The 14,838-nt window shown below is 39.7% G+C and overlaps 1 long non-coding RNA gene across 1 annotated transcript in view; it reads left to right on the top strand.

The window, feature by feature from the left end:
• LOC309855738 overlaps positions 1-13,907 on the top strand; it is a 54,048-nt gene extending 40,141 nt beyond the window's left edge. Inside the window, exons 2-3 of the long non-coding RNA XR_014306968.1 lie at positions 11,238-11,274; positions 13,481-13,907. This is a non-coding gene — a long non-coding RNA (uncharacterized lncRNA). The remainder of the gene's footprint in view (positions 1-11,237; positions 11,275-13,480) is intronic.
• Positions 13,908-14,838: the final 931 nt, after the last annotated feature.

Genomic DNA, 14,838 nt, shown 5'->3' with positions numbered 1-14,838 from the left:
GCGCTGAGGTTGTGAGGGATGGCTGATTATATACTATGGGGTTGGGGGAAATAAGGAAAAATGGAGGTGTCCAAGAGGACTTTCATATTCTAAAAGACGACCCTTAGGATACTAGAGGCCTTGCTACGATCAAGCTGAGGTTGTTTTTCCCTCTAGCACAACATTAACATTAAGATAGTTGGCAGAAGGGGTGCTTGGGTGGCTCAGTCCTTAAGCATCTGGCTTTGGCTAAGGTCATGATCCCAGGATCCCAGAATCGAGTCCCGCATCAGGCTCTAGTGGGGAACCTGCTTCGCGCTTCTCCCTCTCCCTCTGCCTATCTCTCTCTCTGTCAAATAAATAACATCTTAAAAAAAAAAAAAAAAAAGATAGTTGGAAGTTTCCTGGAGGAATGTCACACGTATCCCACCCAGCAGTGGGGTGGGGGAAGGTTGCTTGGTATCAGCTTGTGCTTTGTCCTCAGCAGGCCTTCTGCTCCCTCATCACCTATCCTTAGGATTTTCCGAGGTCCTTATTTTAGGGGTTTACACAAAAATACGCATGCAGGCACAGGTGTGCATTTGCTTAATTGTGACTAATGACAAGACAGGCGTATAAACTTCAGACCAGCAAGGCTATAACTTAGGCAGGCTTGCCTGTAAGACACTTTGAGGCTAGCTAGAATGTAATCTCCAGAAAGCAGGAATTTTCATCTTTTTGTTTACTGTTGTATCCTCCGTGCCTGGTACATAGTAAGTACTTGTATTAGTCAGGGTACCGACAGGAAACAGATGGCACGCTCAAAATAGGATAAGTCGAGGGGAGACCATTTATAAAGGTGTAGGTGGAGTGTAGAGGAACCACAAATGATAGCAAAGTAATCCAGGGCTTATAACAGTGAGACACTGTTACACCAGCCTAGGTCTAAAAGGGAGAAGTTATGTAAAGTCGCTACCCTGCCCTTGAGAAAAACAACTGGCAGTCACGACCACCTGGTTGCTGGAAAGGGCACTTCTGTGAGGGTAAAGTCCATCTAAATCACAAAGGTTGAAGAGCATCAGAAAAACTCCGGCTTGATGGCTGGCATGAATGCAAAAGGACTCTAATCTTGTGTGGGGATCAAGCAGCAGGAATCTTTAAGCCACGGCTGGCAAATGCATGGCATACATGCCACCACCATCCACATTTCCCAACCTTGCCCTGAAGGCAAGAGACTTTCTCCGTCAATTACTTCACCCAGAAAAGGCCGCAGGGTACTTCCCAGCACAGTGCTCCAGGGCGCGAGCGACCTGATAGGAAACCTAGTTGCCAAACTGGCTGGGGTCAGATAAGAGTACAAGAAGGGTGAGTAGGGTCTTTCCAGTTTGAAATGGGTCCCTAGCAGTCGGCTGGGGATGCAAAGGTTGGATCGGCTCCCAGGAGAAGAAACTGCCAGCTGCCGGACTAAGCAGATGTTGGGGGGCCCCAGACAGCCAGGCTAGGGTTCAAGTTAGGATTCTGTTCCAAAGGGAGGAAATGATGCAAATCATGAATCAAAGTGAAAATTCTACAAACTGGTCAAAACAATTGAGAGCTGAGGAAAAGGCATGCAGTAGGTATAGAGGATAGGTTTTTCAGAGTAAGATTGATTTCAGACTCCTTTGCCGGTGGAAATGATGTTTCTAGTATACCGTTAAGGATGGTATGGACTGACTCCAGAATGTGGTATGACTGAACTCACAACAGCCAGATCTTAGGTACCTGCAGCTAATCAGGAAAAGATGGGGAAAGAATAATAATTGCTTTCGTTTTTTCTTCTCCCCTCCTTTTAAAAATGATTCTAAATTAAGCCAAAACTTTTGCTGTGAATGTTTAATTAAAATAAGCATATGAGATCATAATAACTACAATTTACGGAGTATTTACTGTTTTATGCTTTAGGAATATTCTCATTAATCTCTGTAACAGCTCCATAAGGTAGATATAATTACACTTATTTTATAGATGAGGAAATGGAAGTTTAGAGTAATAAAACAAATGAGTTGTAACTTTAGGTTTTTTTTTTTTTTAATTTTATTTATTTGTCAGAGAGAGAGTGAGTGAGAGCAAGCACAGGCAGACAGAGTGGAAGGAAGAGTCAGAGGGAGAAGCAGGCTCCCTGCGGAGCAAGGAGCCCGATGTGGGACTCAATCCCAGGACCCTGGGATCATGACCTGAGCCGAAGGCAGCTACTTAACCAACTGAGCCACCCAGGCGTCCCAACTTTAGGGTTTTGATCCAAGCTTACTTGTCTTTAAAGCCTGATTTATTTCTGGTACTTCAGCTGCCTATGCTATCCTGTTGAGATGCATGATTTCAATCAACCTCATCTTGGATTCCTCTGGGTCATTATAAATGATGAGAACAAGCAAACCTACTGTGATAAGGCCATAGGAGGATAGGTATAAGCACCTTACAAAATATCAGCATGGTTAAGACTAACCAGAATATTTTATTCATCTTTAAGTTTTTTTATGTTAAATACTATACTTGCATATACTCCAAGTACTTTCTAAGAGAGAGCATGTCACTCATGGTTTCTTTTTTTTCTTTTTAAGATTTTACTTATTTATTTGACAGAGATTACAAGTAGGCAGAGAGGCATGCAGAGAGAAGGGTGGGGTTCGATCCCAGGACCCTGAGATTACAACCTGAGCTGAAGGCTGAGGCTTAACCCACTGAGCCACCCAGGTGCCCCTCACTCATGGTTTCTGAGGGCCGTGTAATTTGTACTATGCTCTTTTTCTCTTGCATACTTCCCCTGCCCAAAGGTGTGGCCCAGAGACAGGCAACTGTCCTAAGAGCTGTCAGCCCTTCAGTTAGCCTGCGACCTTCCACACAGCCTGGCTTGCAAAAACAAAGTAAGCCACTTGCTTGAGATTTTCTCACTTAGATATTGGAATTTGCAAATACAGAGAATGTTGGGGAAGGGTAGAGAAAGGAGGCTTGGTGGATCATGGCAAACCAAAACAGAAGCTGTGAAATAAAACACAAAAAACAAGATAAACAAATATGTAACTCAGGTTTCTAACAGGAAACAAAAGACATGCAAATGATAAGTTGAGCTGAGCTTATCTACAAAGGAACTAATTGGAAATATGTGGGCAGGGTGTAAGGGAGCTATAGGGATAGTAGAGGAACCTAATCTGGCTAGCAAGGGAGCTATTGCCACCCCTAGACCTGAAGGGACAGGGGAAAGAACAGGTTGGCAGGGGACAGTTGTATCGAACAAGTCACTTTGAGAGGAGCAGTGATCTTGGGTTGAGGGACAGTGTGCCTAAAGCGACCTTGTAAGGAGGGAACTAGGAGACTCAACAGATCGACCTCATTCTATGCAGGTCAGGCTTCCAGGAAAGAGAGCCCAGGGGTGAAGGATAAAAAGTGGATCTGGAGGAGCAAACTGAAGATATTTTAGAAAAATAAAACAATGAAAAAAAAAAAAAAGAAAAATAAAACAATGAGTAGAAGGAGGAGAATAGAATGGACATGTAGAGAGAAAAGTTTCCTGTGAAAGAAAAAGAGACGTTACCCGCAAGAAAGACGGAAAGGGTAGCTAATTCCTAGAGTTGCTTCAGATCTTGATGACTTTCCAGTTTGAAATTCAGTTCCAATTTTAGTCTAAGCATAGCTTTACAATAGACTCTCTTCTTTTAAAATAGTCTATGAGCAATTCATGGTCTCTTGTAGCCCTAATAAAAAATGCTGGGTACAATGAGAGTAGTTTATTCCTCTCAGAAAGCCTGCAATTAGGGGTGCCTGCGTGGTTCAGTCAGTTAAGCATCCAACTTTTGATCTCAGCTCAGGCTCTGATCTCATGGTTGTAAGTTCAAGCCCTGCTTTTGGATCCATGCTAGGTATGGAGCCTACAAGAGAGAAAGAAAGAGAGAGAGAGAGAGAAAGAAAGAAAGAAAGAAGAAAGAAAGAAAGAAAGAAAGAAAGAAAGAAAGAAAGAAAGAAAGAAAGAAAGAAAGAAAGAAATCCTGCAAACAAAGACATTTGAGACACACAGAGCCACTTACTGAGAAAGAATCATGACACTCTCCTCAGCCTTTTTAAAGTGTCCGGATTTAAAAATAAAGGTGTCAGTGTTGTGAAAACCACTTATGGTCAAAATTGAGAAATTATAAAACTGACCTAATTAAGTGAACTCTCTTGAATTATGAAAAACAAGCTGCTCTTTGAAAGAATCACAGACCATTTATAAGAAATTAAAACAATAATATTTTTCTTTAATTACCTCTCCCCAGCCTTATTGATTTATCAATATGCCAAATGATTCATTTTTAAAATAAAAAAATTGATATATGTAATATGTCAATTTTGATATATGTATTCATCACCATCAAAATAACATTTCCATCCACTCCAAAAGTTTCTTGTACCTCTTTGTAATTTCTTCCTCTACCTATACACCCAGGAAACTATTAATTTACTTTCTGCCACTTTGCATTTTCTAGATTCTTTTTTTTTTTAAAGAAGATATTTATTTATTTATTTATTTGACAGAGATCACAAGTAGGCAGAGAGAGAGGAGGAAGCTGGTTCTCTGCTGAGCAGAGAGCCCAACGTGGGACTTGATCCCAGGACCCTGAGATCATGACCCGAGCTGAAGGCAAGAGGCTTCACCACTGAGCCATCCAGGTGCCCCTCTAGATTGTTTTTTAAAGAATTTTTTTTAAAGATTTTATTTATTTATTTGACAGATGGAGATCACAAGTAGGCAGAGAGGCAGGGAGAGAGAGAGAGGAGGAAGCAGGCTCCCTGCAGAGCAGAGAGCCCGAGGTGGGGCTCGATCTCAGGACCCTGGGACTATGACCTGAGCTGAAGGCAGAATAAAGCCTCTGAGTCACCCAGGCGCCCCTGCATTTTCTAGAATTTTAAATAAATAGATCAAGCTATATATTCTTTTGCCTATCTTTTTTTCTTTTTTTTAAGAAGAGTTTTTTTTTTTTTTTTAAGATTTTATTTATTTGAGAGAGAGAGAGCAAGCATAAACAGGGAGAGGAGCAGAGGGAGAGGGAGGAGTAGACTCCCTGCTAAGAAGGGAGCCCAAAGTGAGGCTTGATTCCAGGGCTCCAGGATCATGACCTGAGCCCAAGGCAGACACTTAACAAACTGAACCATCGAGGGGCTCCTTACCTGCCTTTTAATTCTGCAGAATTTTTCTGAGATTCAACTATTTTGTTTTATGATCAATAGTTTGTCCTTATACGAATATACCTCAATTTCTCCATTCATGTCCTTAAAAAAAAAAAAGATTAATCTGTTTATTTGAGAGCTAAGGACATGTGTGCTTATGGGTAGGGGGAGGAGCAATGGGGGAGAGAGAGAATCTCAGGTAGACTCTGTGCTGAGCCTGATGTGGGGCTCAATCTCATGACCCCAAGACCATGACCTGCACTGAAAGTAAGGGTCAGACACTTTAACCTACTGAGCCAGCCAGGAACCCATTCATGTCTTTTTTTAAAATTAAGGTATAACTGACATACATTATCTTAGTTGCAGGTATATGACATAATGATTTGATATTTGTATATATTTCAAAATAACCACCACAATAAATCGAATTAATATCTGTCATCACATATAGTTACAGAATTCTTTTTCTTGAGAAAAGAACTTTTTAAATTGACTTAGCAATTTTAAAATATGTAACATAGTATTATTAACTATAGTTGCTATGCTGTCCATTACATCCTCACGACTGACTTACTTTATAATTTGTAGTTTGTATCTTTTGACTCCCTTCACCCAATTCACCCATCTTTTACCCCCTTTCTCTGGCAATCTATAATCTATGGGATTATTATGTTTTTAAAGATTTTACATATAAGTGAGGCAGTGTGCCCAGTGGTTCTGTGAATCTGTCTCTTGTTTCAACAGTGTTTGGACAGAGAAGACCCAGGGTTGTCCCTTCTACCAGCCTCTGACCACCCTCTAACCTTTTTTCAAGTGTTAACTTTCAGAGCCACCTTCTTGGCCACCCTCTGCCTCCTGGACCGGCCAACACCCTATTCTGAGTTTAGCTCCTTATTATCAGTCAACCATGAGCAACTAGATCCATCAGAATTATTCCAGCAAGGTAGAGGCTGCCATCAACTGCCTAGTCTACATGCATCTGCAGGCCTCCTACACCAACCTCTCTCAGCTTCCATTTGACCTTGATGATGTGGCTCTGGAAGATGTGGGCCACTTCTTCCACCAGTTGGCTAAAGAGAAGCCTGAGGGTGCTAAGTATCTCTTAAAAATGCAAAATCTGTGCGGCGGCCTCATCCTCTTCAGAAAGTGCAGAAGCAGTCCCAAGATGAGTGGGGGAAAGCCCTGGATGCCACAGAAGCTGCCCTGGTTCTGGAAAAGAGCCTGAATCAGGCCTTTTGGATCTGCTCTGGTTCTGCCTGTGCAGACCCCCATCTCTGTGACTTCTTGGAGAACTACTTCTAGACAAGGTGAAACTCGTCCAAAAAATAAGCGACCACCTGACTAACCTCCACAGGCTGGCCTGTCCCAGGAGAGTAGCTCTTCGAAAGGCTCCCTCTTAAGCATGACCAGGAGCTTCTGGAGCCTAGTACCCCTTGACGGGTCCCTCTGGCATCCCCCAGGTCTCAGGGCTTGTGCCTGAGCCTCTCCCTGCAGCCACAAGGCAGGTTTTTTTTTTTTTTTTTAAGACTTTATTTAGTTTTATAGATTTTATTTATTTTTAAAGATTTTATTTATTTATTTGACAGAGAGACAGCAAGAAAAGGAAAACAAGCAGTGGGATAGGGAGAAGCCAGCTTTCTGCTGAACAGGGAGCCCAACGTGGGGCTGGATCCCAGGACCCTGAGATCATGACCTGAACCAAAGGCAGACGCTTGATGACATACACATGCTGTCACAAAAGGCAATATTTCATTCTTTTTTATGACTAATAATCTATACTACATCTTTGTCCATTCTTCCATCAAAGGACACTTAAGTTGTTTCTATATCTTGACTATGTGAAATAATGCTATGATAAAGTGAAGGCGCATCTATTCTTTTGAGTTAGTGTTTTTGTTTTCTTTAGATAAATACCCAAATGTAGAAATTGCTGGATCATTTGGTAGTTCTATTTTTAATTTTTGGTAGTTCTATTTTTAATTTTCTGAGAATCTCCATACTGTTTTCCATAATTGGCTGTACCAATTTACATTCCCACCAACAGTACATAAGGATTCTCTTTTCTCCACATCCTCACCAACACTAGTTATTTGTCTTTTTGATACTGGCCATTCTAATAGGTGTGAGGTGATAGCTCATTGTGGTTTTGACTTTAATTTTCCTGATGATGAGTGATATTGAGCACCTTTTCAAGTACCTGATGGCCAGCTCTATGTCTTTTTTGGAAAAATGTCTATTCAGATCTTCTGCACATTTTTTAATAAGATTTTTTTGCTATCATGCTTTTTGAGTTCTTCGTATATTTTAGATTGTAATTCCTTATTAGATAAATAATTTGCAAATATTTCCTCACATTCAACAGGTTGCCTTTTCATTTTGTGGACGGTTTCCTTTGCTGTACAGAAACTTTGTAGTGCGTCATCCCACTTGTTTATTTTTGCTTTTGTTGCCTTTTTTTTTGGTGTCAAACCAAAAAAATCATTGTCAAGACTAATGTCAAGGTGATCACCACCAATGTTTTCTTCTAGGGGTTTTATGGTTTTAGGTGTTATATTCAAATCTTTAATCCATTTTGCATTACTTTTTGTGTATAAATGAGATAGTGGCCCAGGTTCATTCTTTTGCATGTGGCTGTCCAGTTTTTCCAACACCATTTACTGAAAAGACTGTCCTTTCCCCAGTGTGTATTCGTGGCTCCTTTGTCATAAATTAATTGACTTGGTTTTTATTTATTTCAGGGTCCTATATAATTATTCTATGCCATTGAGCTATATGTTTGTTTTTATGCCAATACCATACCGTTTCGATTACTGTAGTTTTGCAGTATGGTTTGAAATCAGGGGGCTTAATGCATACAGTTTTGTTCTTTTATTTTTTTTTCTTTTTAAAGATTTTATTTATTTATTTGACAGAGAGAAAGAGATTGCAAGTAGGCAGAGAGGCAGGCAGAGAGAGGGGGGAAGCAGGCTCCCTGCTAAGCAGAGAGCCCAATGTGGGGCTCGATCCCAGGAGCCTGAGATCATGACCTGAGCCGAAGGCAGAAGCTTAGCCCACTGAGCCACCCAGTTCTTTTTCAAGGTAGCTTTGGCTATTATATAGCTGTTAATTTTAAGGTAGGAAATAGGAATAGTATTTTTATGGAAGGCTAAGAGGTGTTAGAAGCAATTGGTTCAATAAATGGAAATTCAAAGCACTAAACCTGGAGTTGGAGATCTTGGTTGGTCATCCATAGGCAATGGGACTTGGGCCCAATAACTTTAAACTTGCTGAGCTTTGATTCCCTCATCTGTAAAAGATTGATAATACTTGCCTTGCATGGTTTTGTGAGGACTGAATGAGATAATTTATATATTTAACTCTGTTTAAATATTAACTTTGATTACTATGTAAGTATAAACAAGAACATTAAAAAGTTAGGTCCTCTTTGTGGACTCCTATATTGAGGGCCAAAAGACATGATCAAGGATCACGGCTCTGAACAAAAAGATAAAATATGGTGGTCAATGTTTCTTCCTCCTTCAACCTCCACTTCCTCTTGTCCATCTTCCCCTACTACTCCTCCCCTTCTCCCTCCCCCTAACTGTTTGTTACTGTTGCTGCAGGGTGTCGCTTTCTTCTTGAGGGCAAGATCCATTTCCTTTCTTCTGCTATCATTTTACTTAACATATTGTTCTTATATCAGATTCTCAATGAATATTTATTGAGGGAATAATAAATACTTGTTCAGTGTTTTATAGATTACAAATCAGATACATTATCTCATCCTGACCCTCAAAACTTCCCAGGGAAGTAGAGATAAAGGATAATATTATCCCCATTATCAGATGAGGTAACTAAGGCTCAGAGAGGTGAAAACTAGCTGAGATAATAAAGTAGTTCTTTAAATGTCAGCTCAGAGTGCCTTCACCTTGGCATACTGCCTGCCAACATTCTTGACAGGATTCAGGTGGGTTCTTCAGCCTCCAGTAATACTAATATATAAAATCTATGTAGGTTAAGACCGAACTTTATTTTTAGAGAACTAACAGTTGGTGGCATATTGATGCTTACACAGCAATATATGTTTTTATAGGCAACCACACGAGATCTGAAGTTTTCAGGATATAGTATTAAGACTTCCTTCTTCCTAAATATAATTCCAAGCAAAATAAGAATTTAAGGTTGCTGTATGTACTCCATTCCAGTTAAAAGTATTTTCTTTCTAGAATATTGTTTCTAGTTTAACCAGTATGCTAGACACTGTCTGAGGATTAGTCATATCTGATTTTTCTTATCTCCTTTTATCTAATCTTACTGAGGACATTTTTAAAAAGATTTTGTTTATTTATTTTAGAGAGAGAGAGAGCATGGGGAGAAGCGCAGAGGGGAAGGAAGATAGGCAGATGGGGAGTGATAGGGAAGGGGAGAGAATCTCAAGCAGACTCCACACTGCGCCGGGAGCCCTATTTGGGGCTCAATTTCATGACCCAACCCGGAGATCATGATGTAAACCAAAACCAAGAATCAGATGCTCAATTGACTGAGCCACCCAGGCACCCCATTTTTTGACCTGTTGCAAAGATGTAATAATTTTCTGCACCTAACATATCCATTTTGCATTTTTATCTATTTAGAGAGTAAAAGGTTTTCATTTTTCTTTTGGGCTAATCTTGTTTCCCCTAACTCTCTCCCAAAAGAGATAAAAGAACATGAAATAACTGGGGATGCTTCTTATACAGTCACTTTGTATATCTATTGCTTGATCTTAAATTAGATGTTATCTCAGAGGATCTAAATTGGTACTTTTTATGATTAGCATATGACAAAGAGCTCAGCAAATGCACCTGACATGGAATAAACTGGACTGTGTACTCTTTGTAATTAAAGTTGTAGATGTTAATACTCTAACTTCTTATTTTGAAACTACAATAAAAACCACTTATTATAAAGAGGGATTCGACCTAACTGGATTACAATAATTCTAATAAAAGTGAATTGTTAAAGAGGTACAAAAAGATAAAAAAGACTTAAGTAAATATTTTTCTATTCATTTTCAGATAAATGAGATTTCATATGTCATATTCCATAGTCTGAGTTTATAACAAGGCTTGTAATATATTAAATTTTCTCAAAATCGAGAAATTTATAAATCTAATTTTAAAATTTTTGATTAGTTTGATACTAAATGCTCTATTAATTGAAGAATGCGAACAGTTTTTAACTATAAGAGTTATTGACTGTGGTTTATTTACTTATTTATGAGCGAGAGCATGAGTGTATGCCGGCATGTGAGCAAGAGGAGGAGGAGCAGAGGGGGAGGGAGAGGGACAAGCAGACTTGGAGCTGAACATTGGGCTACATGGGGCTCGGTTTGATCCCACAACTGGGAGATAATGACCTGAACTGAAATAGTCAGATGCGTAACCAGCTGAGCCACCCAGGCACCCTGATAATTATTGGCTGTATTTTAAATATGCTAGGTAGTGCACCTGTCTTGTTCTATAGTTGGTAACAATCCTAGAATACTTTAGACTGATACTTTAGCAAACCAAAATTGATAGATTCAGAAAGACAGGCCTAAGCATATCATTTAAGATTCTAAAGGTAATTACTGGCGTACCTGGGTAGCTCAGTCGGTTAAGTGTCAGCCTTCAGTCCAGGTCATGATCTCAAAGTCCTCAAGCCCCATGTTGGGCTCCTCAGGGAGTCTGCTTCTCCCTCTGCCTCTGGCCCTGCCCCCTACTCGAGGGTTCTCCCTCTCTTTCAAATAAATTTTAAAAATCTTAAAAAAGGGCACCTGGGTGGCTCAGTGGGTTAAAGCCGCTGCCTTCGGCTCAGGTCATGGTCTCAGGGTCCTGGGATCGAGTCCCACATCGGGCTCTCTGCTCAGCAGGGAGCCTGCTTCTCTCTCTCTCTCTCTCTCTCTCTCTCTCTGCCTGCCTCTCCATCTACTTGTGATCTCTCTGTCAAATAAATAAATAAAATCTTTAAAAAAAAATCTTAAAAAAAAAAAGCAAATGAAGGTAATTACTAGAAGAAAACAACAAAAATGGAGGGGAAGAGTGGATAAGGTAAAGTGAGAAGTTATTTAAGAGTGCTAATTTTCTATCTTTCATAATTAGCAACCAATAGATGGTGAGAGTGGAAACGTCAAGATATGTAAGTATCTTTATTTTTATTTTGTAACTTGCAGTCCTGTTTAAAAATGTTTAGTCATGTGCGAACATTACTTACATAATTAAAAAATTAAAACATGGCATAGTACTATTTTTAAAATACCACTTAGCTAGAACAAGTATTTTGAGCTCCAATTCTCCATTGCTTAACTGATTCAGGAGACAGGAAAGTGGCTTCCCAGGTGTGTGGCTGTACTTTGCTGCTACTCAGAAGAAAGCCTTACCTAGGGCTGTGGGGTTATGTTCATTACTCCTCACTGAGAAACTTAAAGAAGTGGACTCTTCCTGCCTACAGCATAAAGGTGGAAAGCAGGGAGACAAAAGGAGGGGGTCTGCCAGTCTTTGGTCAAGTAGTAATAGTCCCTTGAAAGAGAAATATTTATCATACTTATGGAGACATAGGACATTTAAAGATGGGAGTCCCCACATGTATATAGTTAACATTAACAGATTAAAAGCTTTAGCTTAGAAGGAAGTTAAGTTTTGAAGAGGCTTGGATCCTAGCACAGTATTGTACACATAGTGAGCACTTAGTAAGTTTCTATTGAACTGAGAGAGGAATGTGTAATGATAGATACTGATGCTAATAATGAGCCCATCCCCACGAACCAAAGTCATTTGAATTGAGAAGACAGTCTGGGAAAACAAAATGGGGTGATGAGGAGGAGCCACACCACCTGTTGAATTGGAAGGAGAACCCTCTCACATAGAAGGTGCCCAGAGGACCTAATGTTTGTTATTCCTTTTATTTTTATGAAACTTCCTTCTGATATAATCTGACTCGTATCCTGAAGTCTGATAAATAGATTTCCCAAGCCTCTAGGTGGAAGTTCAACCCCAGCGAAGTATAACACACTTATAAGGTGTATCAGAGTTTCATGACTACCTCTGACCCATGAGTCATTACTGTAATATCTTGTTGGTATCTGTACTTCTAAGCATTTACACTGTGTATATTCTTGAAAACATGTCATCAAAATTGCAGTACAATTAATTACTTGGTAAAGGAAGTCAAATCAGTCTCATTTTAGAGCAAACAATTATACAGAAGGAAGCTAAGTTTACCATGCTACAAAGGACGGTAGTTCAGTCCATTGTGCTGTTCAGTTCATTGGGGTTCCGCTATAAGCATGCCTAAGGAGATTCAAATGCAAGTAGTTTATTTAGAAGGGCAGGGGAATGGGGAAGTAAGATAGGAAAAGGAAGGCAGTCAATAAAGGGTACATTATCAAGGTGGCTACTGAGGTAATATGGGAGGGGCACCAGCAGAAAATGAGACGAATTTCCAACTACCTTTCCTAATTGGGCTATGACTTTAATTTATTTAATAAAAGAAAAACCTGGGGCGCCTGGGTGGCTCAGTGGGTTAAGCCGCTGCCTTCGGCTCAGGTCATGATCTCGGGGTCCTGGGATCGAGTCCCGCATCGGGCTCTCTCTGCTCAGCAGGGAGCCTGCTTCCTCCTCTCTCTCTCTCTCTGCCTCTCTGCCCACTTGTGATTTCTCTCTGTCAAATAAATAAAAAAAAAAAAAAAAAAAAAAAAAGAAAAACCTAGTGTATTATTTCTTGTGTATCCAAGTGTGCTGAGTGAGATCCACACTCATTTAGTTCAACTTCTAGTTAATATTTGTTAATATTATTTAGCTTAGAAAGAAATTGAGTTTTGCAGAGGTTGGAACCATAGTACAGTATTTTGCACGTGGTGAGCAGTTAGTAATTTTCTACTGAATTTAGAGAGGAATGCATAATGATATGTGATAATATGAATACTGGGCCCAACCCCATGAATCCAAAGTCATTAGAATTGAGAAGCTATCCTGGAAAAGATGGGGGTGGGCATGGGAAGCCCCAGTCCATAAGAATTATTCTAGACCCTTTATGATTCTGGATCACATCTCAGGGTCATCTTACTAAGTATGTCAATCAGATTTATGGAAAAATATTCATGTATGTGTTCTTTTTTCATTTTTATTTCAGGCATTTTTTCTTAATTTTTTTTTACATTATGAAATATATCAAACATACAGAAAATTATACAACAGACATCTATATACTTACCATGCAGATTTTACTTTATTTGCTTCTTTTTTTTTTTTTTTTTTAATAAAAAGCTCTAGATAAGTTCAAGCACTGCCTTTGCATCAGCCACCTGCTTGTATTCACTAACCCTTGTCTTATATTTTCCCTAAAGTCTTTCAGGCTTACCTCTTAACTCAGGCAAATGAAACCCGAAACCACCCATCAGGTGATGGTAACCGCCCTGAACTGACCTCCACTTGGCTCAGAACACCCAGGCCGTTGGATCTAAACCCCTGACTCATACCTGTGCAGATGGACGATGGAGTGACCCCTGGAATGACTGGCAATTGCCTTTATCTCATTATATTACTAAAATCCCCACCCAAGGAGAAGCATCAGCTTCATTTCCATAACATACAATGTACATATAGCCGTGTTTCCTTAAGGGGCATGTGTGACTGTATGCCTGCCTCTACATGCCAGGACAAGGCTTCCTTATCTAAATATCCATCCAAACTCCAAACAGAAGTTACCCATTCATGCTCTCTCCAGCAGTCCTGGCTTCTTATGTGCTGCAAATAAAAGTTTTCTTTGTGCAACAGCTCAACCCGGTACAGTTTCTGACTCATGGAGGAGTGAACTCATGTTGGTTCAGTTACAGTATGTATGTTTGTTTTTGTACTTCTATCTTACATAGATCTATCAATAGCCTAGTATTTTTTGTGCTTTTAAACTTAAGCAACTGGCTTAATAATTTATATCACCTTTTGAAATTTAATCTTTTAACATATATATTAGAGATGTATCTATGTTGTTATATTTGGTGCTATATAGATTTCTATAGTATGAATAAATTGCACAGGTTATATTCTTCTACTTGTGGATCTTATTTCCAATTTTTGCTATTATGAAAAATGCTTCAGTGCATATATGCTCAGTTTTCTCTAGGGTATCTACATAGAAATGGCTTGTTTTTTCATGCAGCTTATAATAATTTTTGCAGGATAAAAGTTTTACCTTTTAGGTTTTTTCTTTTTTAAGTAAAGATTTATTTATATATTATTTATTTTAAAGATTTATTTTGGGGGCGCCTGGGTGGCTCAGTGGGTTAAAGCCTCTGCCTTCAGCTCCAGTCATGATCCCAGGGTCCTGGGATTGAGCCCCGCGTTGGGCTCTCTGCTCAGCTGGGAGCCTGCTTCCTCCTCTCTGCCTCTCTGCCTACTGTGATCTGTATCTGTCAAATAAATAAATAAAATCTTCAAAAAAATTTATTTATTTTGAAAGAGAGAAAGTGTGCGTGCATATGCACATGAGTAGGGGGAAGGACAGGGGGAGAGGGAGAGAGAGAATCTCAAGCAGACTCCCCACTGAGCTTAGAGCCTGATGTGGGGCTTAATCTCATGACCCTGAGATCATGACCTGAGCTGAAATCAAGAGTTGAATGCTCAACCAACAGGGCCATCCAACCTTTAATGTCTTTAACCTAGTTGGAATTTATTTTTGTGCATGTGGTGAGGTAGGGTCTAATTT

Source organism: Mustela nivalis (assembly GCF_964662115.1).
Source record: "Mustela nivalis genome assembly, chromosome: 2".
Taxonomy (NCBI): Eukaryota; Metazoa; Chordata; class Mammalia; order Carnivora; family Mustelidae; genus Mustela; species Mustela nivalis.
The sequence above is the reverse complement of the archived record's forward strand: the minus strand, read 5'-3'. Positions and strand labels throughout refer to the sequence as shown.